This window comes from Coregonus clupeaformis, chromosome 23, assembly GCF_020615455.1.
Source record: "Coregonus clupeaformis isolate EN_2021a chromosome 23, ASM2061545v1, whole genome shotgun sequence".
Lineage (NCBI taxonomy): Eukaryota > Metazoa > Chordata > Actinopteri > Salmoniformes > Salmonidae > Coregonus > Coregonus clupeaformis.
Window position 1 is genome coordinate 18,848,739 of NC_059214.1, and position 16,200 is coordinate 18,864,938.

Here is a 16,200-nt window from a genome sequence, read left to right on the forward strand (position 1 = left end):
GAGGATGGGCTCATTGTAATGGCTGAAATTGAATAAATGGAACAGAGTCAAGCATGTGGTTTCCATATGTTTGATGTGTTTGATACAGTTCCATGTATTCCATTCTAACCATTACAATGAGCCCGTACTCCTATAGCTCCTCCCACCAGCCTCCACTGATAAAGGTACATAAAGGGACTGACATTGGGAAACAATTTACTACATGATTATGGTATCCTGCTTGACAAAATGTGTAACCAAGGAAACTATTTTTCCCTTACCATTGGTCTATTCAACAATGCGAGTCTCAAATGAAACGCCCTCTTTTCCAAACTAGACCCAATGAATACTGAAGCTGCAAACCTACAGTGAGGTGACGTCATGCATACTCGTATTCCTTTGGAGTGGAAGCGGAGAGAGAAGGGATCTTGTTCTTGACTATGGAGGCGAGTTACACTGCATGGGACTAGGAGCGGACTTGTAGAGGTGCTACTTCCATGCTGATGAAGTTACATGTTCCAATGTGGATCCACGCCAAAACACAGCGATCACAATAATACTCCTTAAGGTACAGGCTTTGTTTTCATTCATTTTGAAACCATGGAGAATATCTGTAAAAATGAAAACATCTGCAGGCTAAAGGTCTGCACTAGACAAGCTACTATTTAAGTCCTAAATTCATTTTATTTTTTTACTATACAAACAGTACAGCATGTGTTGTTTTATTTTCTGCTTTTGCCATAGCCTATACATAGCAAGCAAGGATATTAATGCAAACTAATCTTTCTCTTGTGACTGATTCACTACCACGCACACCTCTGAGGGTCATTCACTGGGTATTGAGTGTGCCCCTTGATACATTGTTGCCGAAACTTTTGACTAGTCCATTATTGTATCTTGTGGACGTTACACGAAGTGTTACTTTTTGTAGGACTATGACTCTGATCGAAATGCACCGGTCGAGAATGAATAGGCAGGTGAGTTTAGTGTGTGGGAATCTGAGGAATGCGAGGTTTAGGGGCAGAGATTAATGCTCTTCCCTACATCTTAATTTTCTCACGTTTATTTAGGTTTAAACTCACGACTGTATTCAATGCCCTTACCTGGTCTAACAGTCACTATATTTGCCATTGGCATAGATGCTTATTTTTTCCATTCTCAAATTACGTAGCAAGATTGTTTTACAGTTCTGCACCAATTTCGAACCAAAACGAAAAAAAATTGGTCACGCTCGAGAGTGACTCTCGTCCCTTAAATGTCGCTTAATTTAAGTTATAGGCCTAATAGTTGTATGCCTATCTAACATTAATACAATTTATTTGGGATTGACAATGCTGGTGTTTTATTTCGTCCGGTTAACATTTTCGTGTTTTAATTTCAACTAGTCTAAAGAAAGAAATCAGCTAGACTACTTCACGTGTCCCATGGCCGTTTGCTGGATTCATGCAAATCAAGGCAAAAGACGTTTGGGCAAATTGATACTAGGCAACTCGACTGAAAACTGCAAGTCGTGTCAATTTGAAGCCAGTGTGAACGGTCGTTTAGCTTCAGTAGCCTATTAAAGTGTAAGGAACATGGCAAGGTTTTAGTGTGCCTTTCTTTTCACAAGCGTGCACTATTGCCTAGATGTCTCAGTGGAATCACAGTGTCCAACTCAGGATAGATAGCAGGAAAACTGTTCCCAACAATTGAGATGCAAAGCTAGCCTACTCGATCTCTTTGAAGTCTCCACGTTTTCTTTCAATTGAATTTATTTAAAATGAACCAATTGGAATGTTCACAAATATCTAAACTGATCGCTCCATAGGAATGAGAGAAGGCAGCCACAACATTTAGAGGGAAAATGCTTTCATTATCACGAGTGACAAGTGGTTATATTTCTTGAACTGAAGTTGCTATTCCAAATAACTCAAACAATACAGGAATAGTCTGCTGTGCCATCATCACACTTTGTCATTCACAGACATATATCGTTACATTGCTGCCTTGCTTTGGAAGACCTTTACAAGGATATATGCACTATGCAGAAATAGATTGGCACATGTGACTGAGACCAGTACAACTGCCTCTGGACACTTGTAAATGATAAGAACATATTCTTACATCTCACAACATGTACATGAAGGCATTATAATTTCCGTGGTTGTCAGGGCAGCTGAAACACTGCATAGGTTTTGTGTTTGGGCGATTTGTAATGGAGATTTGATGGACATCCGTATGAAATACAAATTTGTTTAGTTCTACCATTTACCAAATCACTTTAGGTCCAGTTGGTGACCTGCACTCTTTGGTGTGCAGAACTGTGTTCAAAATAACCCTTTGGTTATTCTAAGGAATTGTTTCTCACTGTGGTCATCTTCCAATGCTTCTCCATACTTCCTCTTCTGTTGAAAAGTATTATGTTTGCCTGGTCACCTATTGGTGCCAATGATAATAGAATTGAACATGTCATTGATGTAGCATACTATAATATCATCAACAACATAAATATCAGGAAGATCTCTAGTCTCCAATCCTGTGTCTATTTGCTTTAGATGCTAGCTCTGGACATACCTAGCACTAAACTGTACAGTAGCTCACTAGGTGGTGGTGGTGATATTTGAGGTCACAATTGTGCAACTATACTCTTAGTCTGTGTGCTCTTTGCCTAGCTCTCTCTCTCTGGCTCTACCTGGTCAGATGCACAATGCGATGCTCCTCATGATTCACATTACCCAAGCCACAGTCCCAACAGCTGACATCTATTGAAGGAATTCACCTAATATTTTTTTTTTTAAGGACGATTTTTCATGAGGTATTGCAGCAAAGGCTCCAGATAAAAACCTTATTTGTGCGAGTGTTCTGGTTTGGAGAATGTGGTTTTGCTCTTGCAGTGCACAAATGGTGAGGAGTTTTTTTTTTGTGTGGTTTTGCTCCTTCATGGCACAATGGGAGACAATCGCAAATGTCTTATTGGAGTCTATAGGAGATGGAGCAAAGCTTGTGGGTTCAACAACAACGTTTGTTTGAATTGTCTGACCCCACGAGAGTTTCTGCCCCTCACTCTCCTCCTTATCTTGGTATAGATGCAATCAATTAATGCACCGTGCTCCTCTGTTGTAAGACCATGACTGTTGGCTGTAGATGAAGGCTGTGTTGTTTGCATGATGATGGGAACAAATGCTGCTGTTATAGTCTGAGTCTAAGCACAAACACAGCCAAGTTCTGTCCTAAATGGCACCCTATTCCCTAAGTAGTACACAACTTTTGACCAAAGCCCTATGGGCCATGGTCAAAAGTAGTGCATTATATAGGGAATAGGGTGCCATTTGGGATTCAAACTGCGTACTGCCTGCGAAAGGCCCTCTTTTATCTGTTTTGGTGTGGTTATTTTGACCCCATGCTCATGTCAGATTCTGTTGAACAGGAACTGACATCAGTCAGATGAATAGTTCAGCTGTTCTTAGACGCCCCTTGATAAGTCATTCTCTCTCTAATGCTGCTCAGACAGACAGTAGCACGGCAATGCTCAGCTCACTCTGCTACATATCTAGGGCCCTGTAAAATCTGTTTTTATTTTTTACCCAAATTCAATTTTCTCAGTTTCTGTTTTTCCAGGTTTCCGTTTTTTTCCAGGTTTTCGCTCTCAAAATAAACATTGTAAATAGAAAAACAACAATTGGATGTTCTAAGTCCACAACAATGTTTAAACCACATCAAGAGACAATTTCTGAGGTCTGGGAAAAATTGAAGAAGTTTAGATTTGTGGGTGTAGTTACCCTTTAATGCAAGTGCGCACCAGGAAGAGACCATTATTTGGGTAAGTGCTGTTGCTGTAGCACTCATGTGATTGCAGAGTTTGCAAAACAAATGGCCACTGGATTAATGGAAATAACCTAGTCAAAAGTCACGCAGTATATGTAGGTATTAGGGTGCCTTTTGGGACGCATCTCCATTACTCTACTGCCTCTGTGGCTGGCCTCAGTGGCTGCTATTACCCTCCTGCTTTAGGATCCCTCTATTTCCATCAAGTATTTTTTTCTTCTTTCTTTCCATCCCACATCTCCATGGTCTAAAGAGAGTTAGCCTACTCCTTGAAGACAACCACAAGTTGTAGACTTGAGCAATTCCACATTGAGCCTGTAACATCGATCCCTGTTTTATCACTTGGGAGACAGACTTTTCTGGGAATAGAACTGTGTGCGGAACATATTTTAATCGGTGACTTTGTCAACAGAACAAGAAGAGAAGAACCAACACCCACACATGAAAGTTTAAACCACTGACCTCACTAAACTGTAGAGTATTTTAATAAATACCCAGCATATTGCTGAATCTAGGCTAGTGCCCTATTATATTTAATGCTAGCCTTCATGTATTGTACTGTATATAAAATCAAGGTAATTAAAGGATAATGTTCCACATGCAGTGTGCATTCATACTATGGGCTGTTCGGTTGTGGTACAGTGAAATTATTTGGTGAGGCATGTGGGGCTGTCTGCCGCTCAGTGTTGATCTTACTGGATATGTAGATACGTTCCTGAAAGAGCTCCAGATTTCATGCTTTGGTTGGATCCTGGACGGCTGAAGATAATGAACACAAAGCATGTCAGCGCTTTGAGAGATTAGGCACACAATAGATTTTTCTCCAGTGAAATAGCCCTCCATAGTCCTGGCATGCTGAGTATGAAAGACCAGCGGCTCTCCGCTCTCCAGACTTGTGCTATGTGGAGTGGACAGCAGTGAATGGGAAAGAGCCATTTAATTTCAGTGTGAATTGCTCCAGATGTGGCTCACTCACCAAAGTATTTTCTGCTAGCTCCTAATCCCCTACCTGCAGTCTTACCTCGACGGGGAAGAGGAGGATGGCATCTTGTTGAATATTTCAAAGACAAAGTGCTTGTTACTGTATCACTCCGGGGTGCCCGCTCTCTGGTTACTAGAGGCAGAAGACTGAAGGGGACAGGCCGTCTCCCCACTGAGCACATTGCCTAACAAACAAGGCCTCCAGAGAATTCAGCAGCAGTCACTGAGCACTGGACGACATGACAACCTGGCATGACACCTTGTGATGAATGGACAATTGTTCATCCTAATGTCATATCGCCGTAAGTAATACACGTTCAGCTGTGTCCAAAATGGCCAATAGTTTTGTTGTTCTGGCTTCATTTGGATGACGGATGTATTTCGTCGGTATAGATGTTTTCCTTAATCGAGAACCCTATAGTTAGATGTATCACCTAGCCTAACTATTCAGTGGTGTGTTGACTGTTATAGGGTTCGGGTGAAATACTACACGTGTCGTATCGGTTGTCGTCCCAGAGTGGTGTGCAGTCACGCTTGGTTGCCGGATTTGGTTTGAGGTAGTCTTGCGTTGTCATACGCCAAAATCACATCGTTATCATGCCTCCATTGGAGGTCTGGAGAATGTTGTATTGCAAAAACAGTTTGAATGGTCAGCTGATTTTGATTAGGATGTTACATTTCAAGAACCCTCTCCCCACACGCCTGTAGAAGGGGTGCCGTGTGTTATGTGCGCACTGTTTGGATGGAAAACAGTGAAAGTGGTGAAGTTACGCTGGTAAAGTCAAACGTCACAACACGTTCTAAACTGCTCTGGTGAAAAACACACTTTTTGCCTCCATTCGTCCACATGACTGCTGGCTGCGCTTTGCTACCACCGGAAAAATCTTGAAGATTATTTTGTTATTGTAAGGACCCAAAAAACGGAGGCAGTGGGAGAACCTATTCAAGTAAGTAAATACATTTTTGAAAATGTTCAACGATGTATTACAGTACTAGTAGTAGGCCACTGTAGGCTAAGTCTCCTGAGTGGCGCAGTGGTCTAAGGCACTGCATCGCAGTGCTAGCTGTGCCACTAGAGATCCTGGTTCGAATCCAGGCTCTGTCGTAGCCGGCCGTGACCGGGAGACCCATGGCGCGGCGCGCAATTGGCCCAGCGTCGTCCAGGGTAGGGGAGGGAATGGCCGGTAGGGATGTAGCTCAGTTGATAGAGCATGGTGTTTGCAACGCCAGGGTTGTGGGTTCGATTCCCACAGGGGGTATGAAAAAAATATATAACGTAAGTCGCTCTGGATAAGAGCGTCTGCTAAATGACGTAAATGTAAATGTAACTGAGCTGCTAGCTAGTTAACTTTATCCACAGTTTAGCTAATTGAATTAAATGTCATCAGCTAGCTAACGTTATCATTGTACATTTAAAAAGTCTCCAAATGCATTTGCAGTTAGCAGCCATGGAAAAGGGTGAAATTGCAGCTCCAGCTGTCAGTAAAGGGAGAGAGTGTAGGCTACTGGATAGAGTAGGCTTTGTGGGAGGACATTATGAAAAGATTCTCCAGTTCCAGTCCCTAGAGGGGAAAAACGTTTGAGGACAGAGATAATAGCAATATAATTTACTAATTTGAGTATAATGAAGCTTGTTTCTTTGTGATGTTTTCTGTCCTCAGAAATGGAAAGCTGTGAAAGCCTGTGTTTGTAGATGAAGATGGAGGTCCCAAGAGACTAATGGCGTATTTCCATACAGGATTTACCCCAGTGTTTTACCCAAAAGGCTCAGACTTTTCTGTTTCCATCTACACGGGCCGTCACCCGTGTCTCACTGGGCCATGGCTCCGGCGGACCTGCTCTCACATGGGACCAAAGCCAGGCCAATGGTACTTTCCAGCTTGCATTTACATAACAATGGCTAACTGTGAACTTTAACACCTTCTCACAAAGCAACTGTGTATAAAACGGAGATCACCATCGTATTCGTGAGAGTCCATAGAGTGGTCATATTAGTTTGTAGGCCGACCCGTTCGGACGCTACAGACATTTTTGTGAAAATACTGTTTTTTGGGACGTCTCATGGTCTGACAAACAGCTGTAGCTCGGCCACCTTCCACTGCAGATGCGGAAGGCCGACCATAGGCGGATACGGTTGATTGAGACGCAGCCCATGCAAATAAACTGATATCTCTAGATTAAACTGACGGATTTTGATAGGGATTTTGTTTTGGGTTACTTCGATTGGCACAATAAAGAGGGGAAGTGTGCTGTTCTCTGTGTTCTCAAGTGAACATTTCCTTTTTGTCTAGTTGTAAGATCTCCAATCTGTTTTATTTGATTGTCACTCTGTCTCAGTATATCAGCTATCTGAATCCATTTGGCAGCTTATCATATTTTTTATTTTTTTTTATTTTATTTCACCTTTATTTAACCAGGTAAACCAGTTGAGAACAAGTTCTCATTTACAACTGCGACCTGGCCAAGATAAAGCATAGCAGTGCGATAAAAACAACAACACAGAGTTACATATGGGGTAAAACAAAACAAAAATCAAAAAAAAATACAACAGAAATACAATTAATATACAGTGTGCAAATTTAGCAAGTTATGGAGGTAAGGCAATAAAATAGGCTATAGTGCAAAATAATTACAATTTAGTATTAACACTGGAATGATGTGCAAGAGATGATGTGCAAATAGAGATACTGGGGTACAGATGAGCAAAATAAATAACAATATAGGGATGAGGTAGTTGGGCGGGCTAATTTCAGATGGGCTGTGTACAGGTGCAGTGATCGGTAAGGTGCTCTGACAACTGATGCCTAAAGTTAGTGAGGGAGATAAGCGTCTCCAGCTTCAGAGATTTTTGCAGTTTGTTCCAGTCATTGGCAGCAGAGAACTGGAAGGAATTGCGGCCAAAGGAGGTGTTGGCTTTGGGGATGACCAGTGAGATATACCCGCTGGAGCGCAGACTACGGGTGGGTGTTGCTATGGTGACCAATGAGCTAAGATAAGGCGGGGATTTGCCTAGCAGTGATTTATAGATGGCCTGGAGCCAGTGGGTTTGGCGACGAATATGTAGTGAGGACCAGCCAACAAGAGCGTACAGGTCACAGTGGTGGGTATTATATGGGGCTTTGGAGACAAAACGGATGGCACTGTGATAGACAACATCCAATTTGCTGAGTAGAGTGTTGGAGGCTATTTTGTAAATGACATCGCCGAAGTCAAGGATCGGTAGGATAGTCAGTTTTACAAGGGCATGTTTGGCAGCATGAGTGAAGGAGGCTTTGTTGCGAAATAGGAAACCGATTCTAGATTTAACTTTGGATTGGAGATTCTTAATGTGAGTCTGGAAGGAGAGTTTACAGTCTAACCAGACACCTAGATATTTGTAGTTGTCCACGTACTCTAGGTCAGACCCGTCTAGAGTAGTGATTCTAGTCGGGTGGGCGGGTGCAAGCAGCGTTCGGTTGAAGAGCATGCATTTTGTTTTACTAGTGTTTAAGAGCAGTTGGAGGCTACTGAAGGAGTGTTGTATGGAATTGAAGCTCGTTTGGAGGTTTGTTAACAGTGTCCAATGAAGGGCCAGATGTATACAAAATGGTGTCGTCTGCGTAGAGGTGGATCTGAGAGTCACCAGCAGCAAGAGCGACGTCATTGATATACACAGAGAAAAGAGTTGGCCCAAGAATTGAACCCTGTGGCACCCCCATAGAGACTGCCATAGGTCCAGACAACAGGCCCTCCGATTTGACACATTGAACTCTATCTGAGAAGTAGTTGGTGAACCAGGCGAGGCAGTCATTAGAGAAACCAAGGCTATTTAGTCTGCCAATAAGAATGCGGTGGTTGACAGAGTCGAAAGCCTTGGCCAGGTCAATGAAAACGGCTGCACAGTACTGTCTATTATCGATCGCGGTTATAATATCATTTAGGACCTTGAGCGTGGCTGAAGTGCACCCATGACCAGCTCGGAAACCGGATTGCATAGCAGAGAAGGTACAGTGGGATTCGAAATGGTTGGTGATCTGTTTGTTGACTTGGCTTTCAAAAACTTTTGAAAGGCAGGGCAGGATGGATATGGGTCTGTAACAGTTTGGATCTAGAGTGTCACCCCCTTTGAATATGGCATGCATCGCCAATGCAGCCATAGGCCTACAGGATGATGGGATTACTGGCCTTATGGGAATCTGTCATCTGAAGCAGAGAATAGCTAAACTCAAACATTGTTTACATGTTGAGCTATATGTTCTCAAGTTAAAATGATACTGGTAGACAATGTATGAGGCAAACCATATAACAGATTTTGTACATGCCTTTTATGTGCTTACATATATACAATTGTTTAGTGCAAATCCAACCCTTTTATTTTACCTTTATTTAACTAGGCAAGTCAGTTATGAACAAATTCTTATTTACAATGACGGCCTACACCGGCCAAACCCGGACGACGCTGGGCCAATTGTGCGCCGCCCTATGGGACTCCCAATCACCGCCGGTTGTGATACAGCCTGGAATCGAACCAGGGGGTCTGTAGTGACGCCTCAAGCACTGAAATGCAGTGCCTTAGACCGCTGCGCCACTCGGTACAATATGAAAATAAGGAGATGACAGTTAGGCTACAGGAGATTAGCATTACAGGTAACATATGAGGTTCATTTTATTTTATTCATTTTAGCAATGTTGCTTGCAAAAAGGTTGCAGTTGTTCCCATAGTAGATAGTCCATGGGTATTCAACTCTTATCCTATGAGGTCTGGAGCCTGCTGGTTTTCTGTCCTTCCTGACAGTTGCATCCACCTGCTGTCCCAGGTCTAAATTGGTCCCTGATTAGAGGGGAACAATGGGGGGAAGAAAGCAGTGGAACTGGCTTCGAGGTCCAGAGTTGAGTTTGATGGAGATAGACAGTACATAGTTGCTCTATGTAGGCCTATCACTGACCCTGGATGAGCTAGATACTGGGCTCACAGCTAACCTTTTTAGGTCAATAATATGCTGTTTTTATTAACATTTTGTTGGCTTTATAATCGTGAGAAATTTAACTAGCTTGTAGCAAGTTATACCTAGGTAGCTTACAAGGTTAGCTGACTTTTCTCGAAACGAACATCCATTGTGGCTAGCTACTTGTCCCTCATGCTAGTCTGCACAACCAAATATCACTCCAGAAACGTCAACATTTAAAATATTGAAATGGCCAGCATTATAAACAATTTTTCCCCTCTTGCTGCAGTTTTAGCTAATCTCTAAATAACAGAGAAATGCAGTGAAAATCAGCCTGCTGCAAACGTTCTAAAATGTTTTGTCACCAGTGCTTGTTTTGTTGAATTTTTTGCGGCACTAATCTGGTTAGCAAGGCGTTTGATGGACTTGTTGCGAGGCGTCACTGATTTACATCACGTTCCCACCCCTCTTTAACTGATTTCTGCCATGGAATTTCTCCATGGAAGCCTGGTTCTCGATGAAGCTAGGTTTGAGGTGATGGTATCTCCCCTATGTCAAGAACCTATATATTCTCCTCAAGTCATGATGTCCTGATGTCAGAGGCTTATACAGGCTGCGGAGTCTCCAAGTCTAAAACTGAAACCCAAGCCAACCTGCAGGACCCCTACGCCTCACCTGCTTCCATCATGGCCATTCCAAAAGCAAATAAGAAGATTCAGTTGTTAAATGTCAAGCAATTTCAAAGTGCTGTATCTTTTGATAATTAACTTCAGTGAAAGGGGTTGAGATATTGAAACAGTTCAAGTATATGACATTTATATTGGCATTTCATCAGATGCTATTATGTACTTTTACAGTGGTTGGTTTTAAGATCTAGTGTTGATGTTGAGGAGCTAGAATACTCTTATCAGACGCTTTTAGCTTGGAAAAGATACTGTATGTGGCTCACTGTCTTGATAAAGTGACAAGATCAAAGCTGACAAATTTTGAGCCTTGAGGAAATGGTAGGCAGATTGAAGTAGCTTTGACAAATCACACATTTCCAATGCACATTCTTCTCTTCATGTTTTTCCTTTCCAGGACAAAGTTCTGACATGATCCTGGAAGCAGAGAACAGTCCCAGAATAACCTGCAATTTACTCCCACTGTGTAATGTCTGAAAAGTTGACATTTGGCAGAGTGGAGCTCAACTATGGCCATTGGCCACTATGCTAACAGCTATATACTGTATAATGTCAGAAAGCCGACCCATTAAAGGGCAGATTTTCCTCCTCTGTTTTACTATTGAATATACAGTGAGGGAAAAAAGTATTTGATCCCCTGCTGATTTTGTACGTTTGCCCACTGACAAAGACATGATCAGTCTATAATTTAATGGTGGTTTATTTGAACAGTGAGAGACAGAATAACGGCGTAGTGTGTTACCAATTTGTTTTCTTGGTGACTATGGTCCCAGCTGCCTTGAGATCATTGACAAGATCCTCCCGTGTAGTTCTGGGCTGATTCCTCACCGTTCTCATGATCATTGCAACTCCACGTGGTGAGATCTTGCATGGAGCCCCAGGCCAAGGGAGATTGACAGTTATTTTGTGTTTCTTTCATTTGCGAATAATCGCACCAACTGTTGTCACCTTCTCACCAAGCTGCTTGGCGATGGTCTTGTAGCCCATTCCAGCCTTGTGTAGGTCTACAATCTTGTCCCTGACATCCTTGGAGAGCTCTTTGGTCTTGATCATGGTGGAGAGTTTGGGATCTGATTGATTGATTGCTTCTGTGGACAGGTGTCTTTTATACAGGTAACAAACTGAGATTAGGAGCACTCCCTTTAAGAGTGTGTTCCTAATCTCAGCTCGTTACCTGTATAAAAGACACCTGGGAGCCAGAAATCTTTCTGATTGAGAGGGGGTCAAATACTTATTTCCCTCATTAAAATGCAAATCAATTTATAACATTTTTGACACGCGTTTTTCTGGATTTTTTTGTTGTTATTCTGTCTCTCACTGTTCAAATAAACCTACCATTAAAATTATAGACTGATCATGTCTTTGTCAGTGGGCAAACGTACAAAATCAGCAGGGGATCAAATACTTTTTTCCCTCACTGTATCACTGGCGAGAAGGGCCTCATATCAGCCCTTTTCACACCAACTGCTTTGCCAAACCTCTATTTGGATCATTTGTGCTCCCGAGTGGCACGGTGGTCTAAGGCACTGCATCTCAGTGCTTGAGGTGTAACTACAGACCCCCTGGTTCGATTCCAGGCTGTATCACAACAAGCCATGATTGGGAGTCCCATAGGGCGGCGCACAATTGGCCCAGCGTCGTCCGGGTTTGGCCGGTGTAGGCCGTCATTGTAAATAAGAATTTGTTCTTAACTGACTTGCCTAGTTAAATAAAGGTAAAATAAATACAAAATATATTTAGCATTTATATATTTAGACCTTACCGTGAAATGCTTACTTATAAGCCCTTAACCAACAATGCAGTTCAGGAAATAGAGTTAAGAACATATTTACTAAATAATCTAAAGTACAAAATAGTAAAATAACAATACAGAGGCTATATACAGAAGGTACCGGTACCGAGTCAGTGTGCGGGGGTACAGGTTAGTCGAGGGAATTTGTACATGTAGGTAGTGGTAAAGTGACTATGCATAGATAATAAACAGCGAGTAGCAGCAGTGTAAAAACCTGGGGCGGCAGGTAGCTTAGTGGGTAAGAGCGTTGTGCCAGTAACCGAAAGGTCGCTGGTTCTAATCCCCGAGCCGACTAGGTAAAAAAATTCTGTCGATGTGCCCTTGAGCAAGGCACTTAACCCTAATTGCTCCTGTAAGTCGCTCTGGATAAGAGCGTCTGCTAAATGACGTAAATGTAATGTAAAATGTAAAAACATAGGGGGGTGTCAATGTAAATAGTCCGGGTGGCCATTTTATTAATTGTTCAGCAGTCTTATGGCTTGGGGGTAGAAGCTGTTAAGGAGCCTTTTGGTCCTAGACTTGGCGCTCTGGTATTGCTTGCCGTGAGAACAGTCTATGACTTGGGTGACTGGAGTCTTTGACAATTTTTGAAGGCCCAGTGCAGTCGAAATTGATTTTTTTCCCCCTGTGTCTTATATCATATTGTACAACAGCTGATGAAAACTGAATTTGTTATTTCCTGATAGTTGCTGGTTGAAATTACAATCTACACAGGACCTTCTAATCAGCAAGTTTTGCATGTGTGGAGTTTCAGCTGGCCTGTTGACATCACCTGGTGGTAGATAAGTTAAAGGTCCAATGCAGCCATTTTAATCTCGATATCAAATCATTTTGGTGTAACAATTAAGTACTATACTGTGCTTGTTTTAAATGTATAAATGGTAAAAACAAGTTGCTTTTAAGTAAATGGCAATTTCTCAAGCAATAATTTTGCTAGGACTGTCTGGGAGTGGTCTGAGTGGGGAGGGGAGGTTATTGGCAGAGAGGTTTGGAACTCTCTTTCTTATTGGTCTATTTACTAATTTGCTGTCACCACACAGTCCAAAACCCCATCCCTCCAAAACAGGTTGAAATTTCAAATAACTCTTGCACTAAAAGGGCATTATCATTTTCACAGTATTATTCCAACCTCATAGTGTGAAGAAAAATAATATATACATACATACATACTCATTCAAGGTTTTTATCTTTATTTTTTACTATTTTCTACCTTGTAGAATAATAGAGAAGACATCAAAACTATAAAATAACACATGGAATCATGTAGTTACCAAAAAAGTGTAAAAACAATCCAAATATATTTTTGATTTTAGATTCTTCAAAGTAGCCACCCTTTGCCTTGATGACAGCTTTGCACACTCTTGGCATTCTCTCAACCAGCTTCACCTGGAATGCTATTCTTGAAATTTTCCATATTGACTGACCTTGATGTCTTAAAGTAATGATGGACTGTCGTTTCTCTTTGCTTATTTGAGCTGTTCTTGCCATATATCTTTTTACCAAATACGGCTATCTTCTGTATACCACCCCTACCTTGTCACAACACAACTGATTGGCTCAAACGCATTAGAAATTCCACAAATTAACTTTTTAACAAGGCACACCTGTTAATTGAAATGCATTCCAGGTGACTACCTCATGAAGCTGGTTGAGAGAATGCCAAGAGTGTGCAAAGCTGTCATCAAGGCAAAGGTGGCTACTTTGAAGAAACTCAAATATAAAATATATTTTGATTTGTTTAACAGTTTTTGGGTTACTACATGATTCCATATGTGTTATTTCATAGTTTTGATGTCTTCACTATTCTACAATGTAGAAAATAGTACAAATTGAGAAAAACCCTTGAATGAGTAGGTGTGTTCAAACTTGACTTTTACCAATATATATATCTACACAGGAAAATCACGTTTTGACGACTGTACTGGGCCTTTAATAGACCAATAAGTCCCAAACCTGTCCGCTAATAAAAGCTAGTTTAGAGTTTTCCCCTCCCAGACAGTCCTAGCAAAATTATTGCTTGAGAATTGTTTTTGTTGGGGGGAAAAAAGCTGTTTTAAAGTAAGGTACTAAATTGTTACCCAGAAATGATTTGATATTGATATAAAAACAGCTGCATTTGGCCTTTTTACACTCTCAGCTGCTCATTCCTTCCTCACAGTTGTTGATATGAAGAGCTAGTTTGACCTTCAGAAACATTGGGTATTTATGAAATGCAATACATTGATAATACTTGAGCAGTGGTTTCTATTTAGATGTTGCTAAGCTGTTTAAACTGAATGTTTGGATTTTTCATCTTCGCTCCAATTGGTCGTTTTATACCCAAAAGCCAGGGTAAAAAGGACAAAATGAACGAGATGCACATTGAATTGATTTGAGAAAATGTAGGAAAGAGGAGCATCACAAGCTGTAGCATGATGAACGTGATGACACTACACTTAGGGCTATTGCTCCCTCCAGACATGCATTGCAGTCCAATGCCTTTTGATAAAAGCACACATTCCACCTCGGAGCATAAAGTCATGCTTATAATTATAACTGAGAGTACAACTAAGGGGGAATTTATTTTACTAACCTGTTGGGTGTGATTTATGTTTCAATTTAAAAGCCCTTGTCATAGATCCCCCCCAGCCCAGCTCCCTCCCACTCCTCAGCCCAGCTCCCTCCCACTCCTCAGCCCAGCTCCCTCCCACTCCTCAGCCCAGCTCCCTCCCACTCCTCAGCCCAGCTCCCTCCCACTCCTCAGCCCAGCTCCCTCCCACTCCTCAGCCCAGCTCCCTCCCACTCCTCAGCCCAGCTCCCTCCCACTCCTCAGCCCAGCTCCCTCCCACTCCTCTGCCCAGCTCCCTCCCACTCCTCTGCCCAGCTCCCTCCCACTCCTCTGCCCAGCTCCCTCCCACTCCTCAGCCCAGCTCCCTCCCACTCCTCAGCCCAGCTCCCTCCCACTCCTCTGCCCAGCTCCCTCCCACTCCTCTGCCCAGCTCCCTCCCACTCCTCTGCCCAGCTCCCTCCCACTCCTCTGCCCAGCTCCCTCCCACTCCTCTGCCCAGCTCCCTCCCACTCCTCTGCCCAGCTCCCTCCCACTCCTCAGCCCAGCTCCCTCCCACTCATCCCAGTGCTCTATATCCCCATTCCTGCGGCTTTGCTTTATAAGCCATCTTGTGTTTCATAGAGTTCATGTTTAAAAGTGCCATTGGTTTGTGAAAAAAAATGTGTCTGAACCTTTGGACATAAGTAGAGCATGGTATTTATCTCACTGGCCCCACCTAAAGCGTTGTTTTTCGAAGGGCAACTGAAGGTGATTGGGCTTTTTGTCATTTTCCTCATGCTAATTTCCCTTTCTCCACATGGCTCAATGGATGTTAGCTCCCCAGTTGCATACGACACAGCACTTTGTGTAAGTTTCATTTGTTTTTGCTAAGCCCCCAAGGAAGACTCTAAATGGAATAACATTGAGTTGGAACACATCAGCTTAGCTAGCCTCATGCACACCTTGTGCAGGTAAATGCATGCAAATACTGTGACAATGTCTACAATCTCTACATTGTATTGTATGCCCCATCCCTAGGTTGGAAAGTAAATATGTACTTGGCCTTTTCTATTGTAAATGCTTTTTTTTCTCTTCTCTATACAGATTTACCTGTCCTTGAGAAGACTCGACTCACAAAAAGGGTTTTAGTTGAGCTGTTCCAACTAAGGGCTCTGTTGGAGTGAAGGAGGATTTGAAAGAGACGTTTACTTGTATATCCCTAATAAAAGCCAATGTATCATGGTGTTGTGCAGCATTCTCTGTTGAGATGTTGGTGCTCAGCTTTGTAGCTTGCAGTTTAAGGTCAACGATGCACCGTGAGGCAGTTACTTCACAGATTCAATGTGACAGGACTTTTGTTTGCACCAAAGCCAAAGAAGGGAAGGCAAATGTGATAGAAATGAAATGAGACCTTTGAATAAACTGATTTAGTTTGATTTCACAGGCTAAACGTGAAAGGTGCTTCACTTTTCATACTTACTATGACTTAATCTATTGCTCAGCACTCTA

General features: G+C 42.3%; 1 protein-coding gene across 6 annotated transcripts in view; it reads left to right on the plus strand.

Annotated features, from left to right (window-relative positions):
- The first annotated feature begins 367 nt into the window (after positions 1–367).
- LOC121536833 (plakophilin-4-like) overlaps positions 368–16,200 on the plus strand; it is a 129,299-nt gene continuing 113,466 nt past the window's right edge. For 4 of the 6 annotated variants that reach the window (XM_045206554.1, XM_045206556.1, XM_041844422.2 and 1 more), the window contains exon 1: positions 369–547. The gene's annotated coding sequence lies outside the window, so the exon portion shown is untranslated. Of the gene's footprint in view, positions 548–879; positions 957–16,200 lie in introns of those variants that run through there. The other 2 variants (XM_045206558.1, XM_045206555.1) reach the window with 2 other exon arrangements.